This window comes from Equus asinus, chromosome 1 (genome assembly GCF_041296235.1).
Source record: "Equus asinus isolate D_3611 breed Donkey chromosome 1, EquAss-T2T_v2, whole genome shotgun sequence".
NCBI lineage: Eukaryota > Metazoa > Chordata > Mammalia > Perissodactyla > Equidae > Equus > Equus asinus.
The window spans coordinates 189,886,091-189,899,331 of record NC_091790.1 but is presented as its reverse complement, the minus strand read 5'-3'; positions in this window follow the sequence as shown (position 1 = coordinate 189,899,331).

The following is a 13,241-nucleotide window of genomic DNA, read 5'->3' as shown; positions in this document are numbered from 1 at the left end:
GTAAATGGAAGCCTTTAACACGTGAGACATAGTAAAACTCTGGACACCCAAGAAATCTTAAGATGAGCTTCAAAGTTATGTTCTGGGCAGCAGTCAGAGTAAGCTGTAACAATGGCTCCAAAGAAGTCACACTGGTAACGACGAGCCTTCCTTATTCTTAGGGTTTTTCCTATCAATTGCTGTGGATGGTATTTCTATAGCAGCCCAGGTTACCAGTCGCCATGGCTGAATTGCTGAGACTTAAGCCCTGCCTAAGTCCCTTTCTCGAATTCCAAAGTGGGGTGAGGGGAGCATGCAAGGGATTTGGGGAGATACGTCCTGAATCTCCTTATCTCATGCTTGCCACATCGCAGGTCACTGTGGGATTGCTCCAGTCACTTAACCTGTGTCCCTCTGGCCTCTGCCTGCCAGTCCCGCAGCAGGAGAGAGCCACTCTGGGAGGCCAGATGCTGCGTTCTCAGCCCCGCTGCCCTGCACTGTGAAGGTGGACTCTCCAGAGCAGTGCGTGCACCACCGTCTCAGGAACAGCCACCCTTGTGCCAACTAACCATTTTCTGTTTCAGGTGAGCTGACTTTCCCAGATACTAGCCAGATCATTGCATCAGCCACAGGATATTGTTCTTCAAGGTTTTTACTTCGTTGGAATATAATTACTGATTGAGAATAAAATTTACCAGCGGCTGTAATAGCACCTGACACATGGGAGACATTCACTATATTTGTTCTGAACTACTACTGTCAAACCATTATACAGTCAAATGTGAGATCCAAGCATTATTTCAGTAACTGGCTAAAGGATTACTTGCTGTTAGGACCCATGGGGCTACACCGAATGTTATTGTACCAGATACTGGCCAAGTAGCCTCAGAAATACTACTGATACTGCAAACCCAAATCAATGAAGTAAAGATTAATATCATAGAGTCACGCTTCATTGAGGAAATGCAGACCATGGGGTCACATGCAGGTCATTGAGCCATTGTGGCGTCTACTAAAGCACAGCTGTAAACAGGACAGCAGAACAAAGGATTGTCCGGCCACCCTAGCAACTTCTATGCGTTCAGCCGCTGCAGCCGCAGGGCATGGTCCTATTACACAGTTTGGATAGAATGATGGGTCACACGTCTGGCAACATTCATAGCCACAGCATCTTATCACACAAAGGAAAATAACAGACGATTCCTGGCCACTGCATGCTGATCCTGCTACTAGATAACTAAATAACTAGATAACTAAAATCATTTTTTAAAGAAGCTATGTTTTTCTAAGATTTTACTAACAAATCTGAAAATGTGTTATATATCTGTATGTCCCTGTCTGACATCTAATAATGTTCCATATGTTTCTGCACAGCACCTTGGCAAGCCACCATGCCTGGCTGTGTTGCCCCTGCTTGTGATTGGCTAGTCAAATTTCAGCAGGCTTGAAAATACTCAGATCTAAGCTAATTTATGTTAATTTTACAACCAAATTTTTTTAATTAACATTTATTATATGACAGGAGCTAGGTATTGTGCTAAGAACTGTTTCCATATCCTTCATTCTATTTTCACAATAATCATATGTTAAAAAGACAGATTAAGAGAGGTTAAATAACTTGCTCACAGTAGTTAGCTCATAAGCAGTGAAATTTAGTTCTGATTTTAGAGCCCATCCTCCTTCAAATTAAGTGAAAATAAAAAAGCTGTTCCCACCCAGATATCCAAAACCAATGATCATACCTACTCCTTGCAGAACACCATTTATGGGGAGGCTCTGCGGCCCCTGCTTTTTTTTTTTTTTTTTTTCTTTTTTTAAAGAGTAGCTCTCCAGAACTTATTTTGCATAACTGAAACTTTGTAACCTTTAACGAACACCTCCCTATTTCCCTATTTCCCCATCCCCCTAGCCCAGGGCACCCACCATTCTGCTCTTGTTTTTTAGGCTGAATAATATTACACCATATGTATAAACCACTTTTTCTTTATTTGTATATCGACGGACATTTAAGTTTTTATGTCTTGGCTATTGTGAATAACGCTGCAATGAACATGGGAGTGCAGATCAGATATCTCAAGATGTAGATTTCAATTCCTCTGGTTGTATATACCTAGAAATGGGATTGCTGGATCAAATGGTAATTCTAATTTTTCAAGGAACCTCCATATTGTTTTCCATAGTGGCAGCACCAATTTACACGCCCACCAACAATGTACAAGGGTCCCCTTTTCTCCACATCCTTGCCAACACTTGTCGTTTGTGTTGTTTGGATTTTGTTTTTTGGGTTTTTTTTTTTTAATAATCATCATCCTAACAGGTGTGAGGTGATATCTCTTTGTGGTTTTGATTTGCATTTGTCTGTTGACATTGAGCACCTTTTCATATACTTGTTAGCCATTTGTATGTCTTCTTTGGAGAAATATCTGTGCAGGTCCTTTGCCCATTTTTCAATCAAGTTATTAGGGTTTTTTGCTATTGAATTATAGAAGTTCCTCATATATTTTGGATATTAATCCCTTATCAGATATATAGTCCGCAAATATTTTCTCTCATCCCACAGGTTTCCTTTTCATTTTGTTGATGGTTTCTTCTGCTGTGCAGAAGCTTTTTAGTTTGACATAGTCCCACTTGTCTATTTTTGCGTTTGTTGCCTGTGCTTTCTGTGTCATATCAAAGAAATCGTTGTCCAGTCCAGTGTCAGAAGCATTTTCCCTGTGTTTCCTTCTAAGAGTTTTATTGTTTCAAGGTTTACGTCTTTAATCCATTTTGAGTTGATTTTTGTATATGGTGTGATTTCTTTTCTTTTTGCAAAATTTCATCTTTTTGCATGTGGATATCCTATTTTCCCAACTTCATTTATCAAACAGATTATCTTTTCCCCATTGAGTATTCTTGGCTCCCTTGTCAAGTGTTAGTTGATCATGTATGTGAGGGTTTATTTCCAGGCTCTCTTTTCTGTTCCATTGGTCTAAGTATCTGTTTTTATGCCAATACCATACTGTTTTGATTACTTTAGCTTTGTAATATGTTTTGACATCAGGGAATGTGATACCTCTAACTATGTTCTTCTTGCTCAAAACTCCTTTGGCTGTTAAGGGTTGATTGTGCTTCCAGATGAATTTTAGGACTGTTTTTCTATTCCTGTAGAAGTGTCATTTGGGGGCTGGCCTGCGTGCTCTGCTTCAACAGCCCAGGGTTCACAGTTCGGATCTCAGGTGTGAACCTACACACCACTCATCAAGCCACACTGTGGCAGCATCCCACATACAAAATAGAGGAAGATTGGCACAGATGTTAGCTCAGGGACAATCTTCCTCACCGAAAAAAAAAAAAAAAAAGTTTCATTAGGATTTTGATAGGGATTGAATTGAATCTATAGATTACTTTGGTAAGTATAGACATTTTAACAATGTTTATTCTCATCCATGAACACAGGATATCCTTCCATTTGTGTCTTTCTTTCATCAATGTTTATAGTTTTTAGTATACAAGTCTTTCACCTCCTTGGTTATTTCTAAGTATTTTATTTTTTATGCTATTGTAAATGAAATTCTCTTAATTTCTTTTTTGGAGATTTGTTTGTGTATGGAAATACAATGCATTTTTATAGGTTAATTTTATATCTTATGAATTTACTGGATTTGCCTATTCTAACAATTTAAAGTTATAGTTTCAAGAACTTTTTCCACAGTACTATGAACCTGGAAACTTTATCATATACCCATGTTTATCAAAAATGACTATTTTAAGGGAGTTAGAGTTTTAGGATATTTTGATATTTGTTTTACCATTTTAACTGAGCATATAATATGGTCTGGGCACCATGCTAAGTATTTTATGTGAACTGATTCATTTAACCTTCATGATAACCATATGAGATAGGACTACTGTCATCCCCATTTCCAAATGAGAAAACTAAAGCTCAGAGAAGTTAAGTAACTTGCCTGTGGTCACACAGCCAGTTGGTGGTAGGTCTGGGTTGGAACTCAAGTAGTCTGACTCTAAAGTTTGTGCTCTCTACCACCTTATTATATTGCCTTTCCAACTTTCAGTGAACGAACTCACAACATTTTATTCTATGAACACAGTTTTTTCCAAGTTCTTAAAAAGATACTTAGAAAACATTTTATGAATTTATGATTTTAAACAATTAGATAAGAAATATTATGTAATTGCATTGATCAATCACTTGCCGTGATGATATCAAATTCTACACAGATGACATTTAATTTCTAGTTTGAGAAATAGCAATACTTGAATTTAATATACTTTTTTTTGGCAGTCTAGAATTATTATCATATAGATCAAGAATCAGCAAACTATGGCCCACAGGCCAAACCTGTCCCACTACTTGTTGTTGTCAATAAAGTTTTATCAGAACACAGTTTATAGCCATTCACTTACATTTTATCTATGGCTGCTTCCACACTTCAACAGCGTAGGTGAGTAGTTGCAAGAGAGATGGTGTGGCTCACAAAGCCTAAAATATTTATTCTCTGGCCCTTCACAGAAAAAGTTTGCCAACTCCTGATATAGATGTTCAGCTGGGATAGGTTGAGAAATACCCTGTCAGGTTGGCCGGGACCTAGTTACAGAGTGATTAGCAAAGTCATGGGAGAATGTAATGCATTAGCTGAAGCAAATGAAAAGCCAAGCCCACAAATAATGCTCCTCTCTTTATATCTACGGTAAATTGTTAGAGTAATGACTCCCGGTTATCATGCCTTCCAGTAGCCACACCGTGTAACCCTTTCCCACATTGACTCTTGGGCCTGGCCATGTGACTTGCTGGAACCAAATGAATCCAGCAGAAGCTCGAACAGGTGCTTTCTAACTGGGGCTTGCTCCCCTGGACCTCAGCACGGAAAGAAATCCCCAGTTATCCTTGAAAAGAGACCAAAGAACTGAGGTGTCCCAGCCAACGATCAGACATGTGAGTGAGGCCTTCTTGGACCATCCAACCCCAGTTGACCCCTCCAGATAACTGCAGCCACATGAGTGACCCCAAGTGAGACCAACAGAAGAACTACCAGCTAGACCCAGTCCAAATTGCAGAATCATGAACAAATAAACAGTGGTTGTTTTAAGCCACTAGGTTTTGGGTTTATTTTTTTAAAATGCAGCAATAGATAATGGACACAACACCCTAGCTGAGTGACACCTACTGATTAGGGATCAATAGCATCACCTAGGGACAAGAAAATATGAATATTAAAAAAATGATTTTTAGAAAAATACACACCTGTGAGAAACTAAAAATTACCAATAAGGATCCAGGATTTCCTTTTCTTTCAAACTCTTGAGGGAAAATAGATTAAAAGCAAAAACCTTTGGCTTTCTGTCTAGGAAAGGTTAGGTGCTGTAAATAATAAATTCTTGTGTTTCTACGGAATCCTTTTATCCCTTTCTATCTGCCCAGACAGAAAAGGAGTCTCTCACGTCCTTGTAGGTTTTTCTTTTGCCCCCTGGAGGAATCAAAGGCTAGGAGGGATTTGCTGGTAGGAGCCAAACAGCTGTGCCAAGCTAGTGGCTTCGAGGCAAAATATGATAATGAGAAAAAGTTGTGGCTTCAATAGTATTGGGCGAGGGAGTTGGAAAGGGGACAGTGTAGCATGGAACAAAGGGGAGCCACAGGCCTAACTCTCACCTGCGATTCCCACGCTAACCGCCAGGTGAGCCAGTGTCTGCTCTTCCTGCCAGAGATGAAGGCAAGGGGTTCCTCTGCTGTGGCCCGCGGGGTGTGGGCGTGAGGGCTGCGTCCAGCATGGCAGCAGCAGCGAGAGGTGGCTCCCAATGTTTTCACTTCATCCCGATACTCTCCCTGTCAATCAAGACTCGTGGAATCCTTTCACAGCAGCTTCCTTGAGACCCGTACCAGCCACACTGGGTTCAGAAGCTGAAAGTTGCCATAGGGTTCAGAGGCAAGTTCAAGATCAGAGAAGGAGAGACAATGATTATGTGGGACACAATTAATCAAGGAGCCAAAATATCCAGTAGATGCCCAGCGAATCCAACTACAGAAGAAACAGGGGTCATTTCATCTCATAATGAATCGAATAAAAGGAGGTAGTGAGGATAGTCAGTTCTGTAAATTGTGAGTTCATTCATTCATTCAACAGATATTGACTGTCTAAATACGTGTCAGGCACTGTTGTGGGCACTGTAGACATAACAATAAACACTGCTGACGTGACTCCTGCCTGAAGAGCAGTTGCATGCTAGGAGGAGAAAAAGGACAAAAACAAAGTCTACTCAGTAAAACCATGACAGGTCCTGATGTGGGCTGGGAGATGAAAAGCTGGGCTGGAGAACACACGGTGCGGGGCAGAGAGGCCTCCTGGCTGGTGGAGGGCAAGCATCCACGCCTTACTCAGGTGTTTGTGCATTTGAATGAAGTGCTTTGGCCTCAGATAAGCTAAGCTCCACGAGGTTAGACTTTCTACGTTCCAGTTTACAGTGTTGTGTAACATTGATGTAGGCTAAGACACAGGAGAAAAGGTGGCTATGGCAGCAGCATTGAGACCAGAGTAGATAGAGAGCAGGCTTTCTGGGGGAATCGCCTGGCAGCCCCGCTAATGACCATGGCTGCCCTGCAATGCTCCAAAGCCGTCTCTGCACCATATGCACTCACTAATCAAGGCCCAGCATCAGGACCCCGCCCTGATGGGTTCTGCTCCAGAGCTCTCTAACTAGATTGCCCTAATGGGACCACGCAGGAGACGAAAGCCCAGCTCTCTCTATAGGGAGCTAATAATGCTTCCAGGTCCAGGGAGAGGACAACCAGCAGCTCTCTTGCTTTACAAACCAGGAACATGGTCCCCAGGCTTTGTCACCCTGAGGAGGATGTGTTCTATAATATCTGCTCCTCACACGAAGCACAGAAGGATTGGAAATTTGCTTTTCATCTTTTTCTCACTCCTTCCTTTGAATGTACCAGTACGTAAATCCTGTAGTTCATCTCATTTCAGTAGCTATGAGTTTAACTTGTTTCATGCCATTAACAATTCTTTTCATAATGATAATAATCAATAAAAACCCCAATTAAAGCCTGGACATCTGCCACCCAGTTACCACAGGCAACCGAACTGTTCACTCAGGAGGTGCTATTGTGGTTTGACAGTGCAGAGGGAAAAAAAGGAATTCTCTGAAACTAACCAAGCCAAACACATAGGTTTTGGTTGTGTGACACAAGTAGGTTATCTTTGAAATGTTTAAACTCCCCCATTTTAGAAGATTAAAGAGTATGACCTTAAAAGAAATTCTTACTCATTAAATATTAGGGAGTTTAAAAAAAAACATCAAATACCTCTGGCCCAGAACATTTTCATTTGATTAAATTTATTTCAGTTTTCCTGAGATAGCCACTATTTTGTTAGGAGAGTCAAATACATGACTTGACATGCCTGCTCAATTAGGAAGTGTTGAACAAAGGGAAAATCTTTATTATTATTTTTCTCTTGCCAGTTATTTATTTGGGTTAAAGATTGCCTTGTGCTTCCTGACATACTTTAGGAATGAATTACAGCTAGAGGTTTGCCATGTCATGAGTCAACTTGATAATCTTTTTTTGCCAAAAATCACATCTATACTTTTGGCCCCACTCTTTCTCTTTGAAGTTATTATCTCCTTGTTAAGAAGGAAGAAATCTACGCTCTCATAAGCCTGTGAGCTAATTATGTCAAATAGGAGGGGTAGAAGCAGATTCCAAATATAGGATGGTGGGCTGCATGAGGTTGAACTCAAGCTGACCACCGTGGAGCAGCACTTCCTTTTTTCACATCGTGTTATGTTCTTCCCTGCACACACGGAGAGCCGTCAGCCCTGAGCAGCCAGATGAACTTGCATCCCAGATAAACTTGTCCAGCTTTCTTGTGCTTACAGCTGGCTGAGCTGAAATGTGTTTCCCAGAGGCCCAGAAACCATTCTGACACTGATGATCAAGGTCCTTGTATTCATAAGTAAATCCATCCAACGAAAATTGAATTAAAAGGTTCTCATTGCCCAATCCTACTTCCTCCCCTGATGACACTTAATGGGTCTAATAAGGTTCAATTAAGACCACCCAGGCCTCCGTGGGCTAACGTGACCAGCTGATGAGCAGCACAGGTGAACCCGATTTAAACTAGATTGACTAATGGAGTCAGAAACGCTCATGGGTAATCAAGTGAGAAAAAAGCCCTAAAGCCTTGATATAACCGATTTTGCAGCACAAAATGGTTATGAAATGATTCAAGATGTTTAAAGACAGTATGTTTTGAGAAAGCAGTTGTGCTAGGTTTTAGATCTGAAAACATTGCATTTCCAATCCCAAGTGAAGATTCCAGGAATGTGGAAGCATGAACAAGAACACCCTGGAAAGGGGAATTTCAGGCCAACCTGATATAGTCCTTCTACATCCTAACTGCTAAAGCACTTTTATCTCATCCTCGAGGAGATAATCCCCACAGTAAGCCTTCATGCCCTCAAAATGATGCATCTGGTGTCCATTTGTTACAACAAGAGTCTTGACCCTATTGGAGAGGGAAGTCGTGCACAACTAGAGCAGTTCCTAACACAGATGTTTAACATCAAAACAAGAAACAGCAACCCAAAAGCCAGGTCAGGGTACAGACAATAGCTCAAGGGCTCTAGGAGTCCCCTGGGGAAATGACTCCCACATCCACTTCTTTCTTGAAATCTCACCCAAACTCCGGGCCCTTACCTCCAACTACTTTCTACATCTAAAACTAAACTCAATCTCCACTGCCCACCCACCCATACAAAGAAAACTTTATTCCTTCCAATAAAATGCTTATTAAAATCAGTTAATTGAATAGATGCCACAATACCATTCTTTTAATCATGTAGATTTAACAAGCAAGCTTGATTATACACTCTTAGTTTCATCTTCTGTCATTTCTTCCATAAAAACCCTCCGTGGCCAAGCTTTACTCTCCACTCACACTGCCCAACCCCCTCCCATTGCAGGCCCCGATGCTGTCCCAACCCCCAGCAGGAAGGCCCTTCTACTCCAATCCATTAGCATACTCCATTCAGAGTAACCTTATCAATAACCCACTTCCACCAATTCACCCCTGTTATGCGTTGAATTGTGTCCCCCAACAAGTTATGCTGAAGTCCTAACCCCCAGAGCCTCAGAATGTGACTTTCTTTGGAAATAGGGCTTCAGATATAATTAGCTAAGATGAGGTCATACTGGAATAGGATGGGCCCTTAATCCAAGGTAACTGATGTCCTTATAAGAAGGTAATATGTTGAGGGAAGAACACCATGTGAAGATGGAGGTGGAGACAGGAGTGATGCAGCTGCAGGCCAAGGCACACCAAGGATTGACAGCCACCACCTGACGCTGGGAAGAGGCAAGGAAGGGTTCTACCCAGAGTCTCAGGGGCAGCATGGCCCTGCTCACACTCGATTTCTGACTGCAAGCCTCCAGAACTGAGACCATAAGTTTCTGTCGTAAGTGACCCAGTGTGTGGTCCCTTGTTCTTGCAGCCCTAGGCAATTAATACAACCCCCTTCCCTTCTAAAACCTTCAGAGTCTTCCTATTCCCTCATCATGTCAACTTCAGTTCCTTGGCTTGGCTCCTGACGCCCTGCACTTTCTCACCTCGTCCTCCCGCTATTTCTTCACAACCTTCTCTAAACTCCAAGCTACCCTGACCTCTCCCTTCTTCAAAATCCTGAGCCCATGTTTCCACTAACATCTCTTTTTACTATAGCCAGTACGTTTATTTCTGCCTTCCCTATAAGTCCATAAGCCCCTTGAGAAATGGGCTATGACTTTTTTTAATCTCCCCTGAGCACACAAAGACTCTCAATGTACTTGTAGACTAATGGATCTAGTAGCCTTTGTACATGCTTTGCCCTTGACCTGGATTACCCAGGTAGGCTGTGAACTACGTGCCAGGGACCATTTTCTTAACCTGTGTGTCCCCAGTGCCTGGCACAGTGTCTGGCATTTCGCAGATTTTCAATAAATGTTTTACTCAGTTCATTTTAAAAATCCAGCTTCCAAGTATATCTGTGCTGGGTCCATCCCCGGTAAAGCAGCATCTGCCTTCTTTTGAAGAACTTGCTAATGAAATATCTTAAAGTTCTTCAAACAAAAGTGGTTGAAGAGGGGGGGAAATGCCCTTCTCTTTCTCCAGCAGCCTCACTAATAGGTCATTAGAAGGCCCCCAGCCCGGAGCCCCAGGGAGCCTTATTAGTCCCCGGTGACCCATCCCCCCCCACCCCCGGTTCTCAGGCTCCCTGTTTATTAATACATGACAGGGCTTGTTCTTCCAGCCCATTGTTACCTGTGTTTCCAGAGCCCTTTAGAAGCATGAATAAATGATGGCTGGCTGGTCTCCCTCCCCAGGATTTTCTTAGTGCTGAGAATCCCGACAGCTTTCCAAGACATGATTTGCCACTACAAACGCCAAGTGCTCTGGTCCTCTCCTATTCATAGGGATGCTTGATAATACAAAGTGCCAACTCCTGCCGAAGGAGTCAGACAGACTAACGTGCTGTCACAAGTCTCCAGGCGACAGAATTGTGCAGTGGGCTTTTCAGACAGCCCGAGCCTTCACAGGGTAGAAGACCTTTTCTCAGCAGGTAAGTCATTCAGATCTCCAGGATGCCAGATCCAGAGAGCCTGCAGGAGCCACAGTGTGACTCTGGGGGTCAGAGCCACAGAAGGAGCCCAGAGGAAGGCTGTTGTTCCACCTCTGCTGCCATCGCCCCTTCCCCACTGCAACCTCACCTCTTCTCCCCACAATCTCCAAGGCATGCAAATTAGCCTCCCTGATAGACAGATAGCTATCCCCTTGGCCCTGACCCTCAGAAAACAAATCCTCTGACCATCCATTGGATGTTTAAAGGGTTAGGTTGGGAGAGAAAAGGTGCAGTGTAGGGTAGTCCAACCTTGGAAGGCAGTTAGAAGCCAAGGAAGAAAAAGAGGGACTTCCAGTTTCCAGTTCCACATGTAAGGCGCTGGAAGTCACCACTCCATCCTGACAAGTAAAAAGCTGAACATACTGAAAAATCAACAGTTCTTCTCGGATGTGTAAGAGAGGGGAAGACACAGGACAAACCACTGTCCCCAAGATGGGAGAGACAGGTAAATACAGGAAGTCATGACTTACCAGAGCAGAGACTAGGAGCAGAAACGTCTGAGAAAACCAGTGCAGGGGTAGGAAAAGCTGAACAGCAGTTGACGAAGATTGCTGGAGACTCAGCGTGGACCACTCTGACAGTTGAGCTCCAGAAGGACTTGGTCAAGGGAGAGCTCCCACAACATTGTGAGATTGACCTCTAAGAGCTCGACCAGATTCCTACAGCAAATAGCTGAGAAAAATTCCTGGGAGCTTCCAGCAGGGGTGGGAGAAAAGGAACTCATTTTAAACATACCAGAGCACACCTTTCTCAACAAGGCCTGCCCTCAGGTGAAACCAGTTAACCAGAGGCTAACCTGCTAGGGGTATTATCAGAGCCTAACTAACCTGGGGAAGGGAAATATCTAACTCCGCCTGGCTCTAGCCATGCTGTCCCACCTAAATGGAGAGAGAAAAAAAAAAGAGAGAGACACTTGTGACGTTCACAGTCCAGAGTTACAGGCTCACTAAAAGACTGAGACCTCATCATAGGAAGGGAGAACGCTTCCTCTTCCCCACACCTCACCACCACACTACTAAAGGCCTATTTACAGGTACAGGCTGCTCAGCTTTCAAGAAAAAGTGATAAGGCATACCAAAAGGCAAAAAACACAATTTGAATAGACAGAGCGAGCATCAGAACCAGACATGGCAGGGATGTTGGAATTATCAGAATTATTAATGTACAGAATTTAAAACAACTGTGATTAATATCTAAGCTTCCGAATGGATAAAGTAGACAGCATAAAAGAACAGAAGGGCAATATAAGCAGAGAGATGGAAATCCTAAGAAACACCAAAAAGAAATGCTAGAGATAAAAAACACTGTAACATAAATGAAGAATGCCTTTGATGGGCTCATTAGTAGATTGGACATGGCTGAGGAAAGAATCTCTGAGCTAGAGGATATATCAATAGAATCCTCAAAAACCAAAAAGCAAAGAGAACAAAGACTGAAAAAAACAGAACAGAATATCCAAGGACTGTGGGACAACTACGAAAGGTGTAATATACACATAGTTGGAACGTCAGAAGGAGAAGAAAGAGAAAAAAGAAGATAAGAAATATTTGAAACAATAATGACTGAGAATTTCCCCAAATTAATATTAGACATAAAACAGATCCAGATCCAGGAAGCTCAGAGAACATCAAGCAGGAAAATGCCAAAAAAAACCAGTACAACTAAGCATATCATTTTTACATTACAGAAAATCAAAAATAGAGAAAAAATTCTGAAAGAAACTGGGGCAGGGGCATGCCTTATCAGTAGAGGAATAAAGATAAGACTTACATCTGACTTCTCAGAAACCAGGCAAGCGAAAGTGACATGAAATACTTAAAGTGTTGAGAGGAAAAAAACACCAACCTAGAATTCTGTACCCTGAGAAATTATCCTTCAAAAGTGAAGGAGAAATAAAAACTTTCTCAGACAAACAAAAATTGAGACAATTTGGGGCCTGGCCTGGTGGTGTAGTGGTTAAGTTCTCACACTCTGCTTCGGTGGCCCAGGGTTCACCAGTTCAAATCCCAGGCCCAGACCTGTGCACCACTTGTCAAACCATGCTGTGGCAGGTGTCCCACATATAAAATAGAGGAGATGGACACAGATGTTAGCTCAGGGCTAATCTTCCACAAAAAAAAAATTGAGAAAATTTGTTGCCAGCAGACCTGCCTTGCGAGAAGTGTTAAAAGAAGTTCTTTAGAGAGAAAGAAAATAATTTAGGTCAGAAATTCATAGCTACACAAGAAAGGAAGAGCATTGAAAGAGAGATAAGTGAAGATAAAAACTTTCATTTCTCTTACTCTTAATTGATCCAACAATTTGTTCAAAATAACAACAGCAACAATGTATTCAATTATGTATGCTTATGTATTTCTGTATATGCTTATGTATGTTTGTATAAAGTGAAATGAATAACAGCAATGATACAAGGGATGGGAGGAAGGAAGTAAGGTTCTTTGGTTATTCTAAGGTACTCACACCACCCATGAAGTGGTGTGGTATTATTTGAAAGTGGACTTGGATTAGTTGTAAATGAATATTGCAAACTCTAGGGTAACCACTAAAAAGTAAAAGAAAAAAAAAAGAAAAGAAGAAGAAAAGTATAACTGATATGCTAAGAG